Below are 659 nucleotides of genomic sequence, written 5' to 3' on the forward strand. Positions count from 1 at the left end.
TAGGTAACAGGTGATTATACTATTGGTATCGGTATCGGACTCGACCCGGAACTTCCTAATTATTGGCGATATTAATTACATGGAAAACAAAAGGGCCTGGAGTGGTGTAATTTTTAATCTACACCTTTGTACTATATTAGTTGTATATAAAGTTGAATTCTTTGATTCGTCGTTTTTACGTGATGACGGCTGACAAATTGGACCTCGTAATTTTAGTATTATAGATATAATCATTTGCCTATTTCATAAATTCATAATTTTACGGACGCCACCACTGGTTGGTTGACCGGTATGGGATAACCGTTTCACAGATGATATTGGATATGTTCCTTATGTCGTAACTACAATACCCTTTCCATTTTCATGAATGTGACCTACTGAATAAGACTGTTTACCAGATTTGTAATAACATAAGCAACATGACGGGGGCCACATGTGGAGCAAGATCTGCTTACCCTTCTGGAGCTCCTGAGATCCCCCCAAGTTTTTGGTGGGGTTCATGTTGCGTAGTCTTTAGTTTTTTTATGTTGCGTCTTCTGTACTATTATTTTTCTGTTTGTCTTTTTATTTTTAGCCATGGCTTTGTCAGTTTATTTTCTTTCTATGAGTTTGACTCTCCCTCTTTCATACATATCATGTAAAAAAAGGAAAAACAATGG

This window comes from Mytilus galloprovincialis, chromosome 1, assembly GCF_965363235.1.
Source record: "Mytilus galloprovincialis chromosome 1, xbMytGall1.hap1.1, whole genome shotgun sequence".
NCBI lineage: Eukaryota > Metazoa > Mollusca > Bivalvia > Mytilida > Mytilidae > Mytilus > Mytilus galloprovincialis.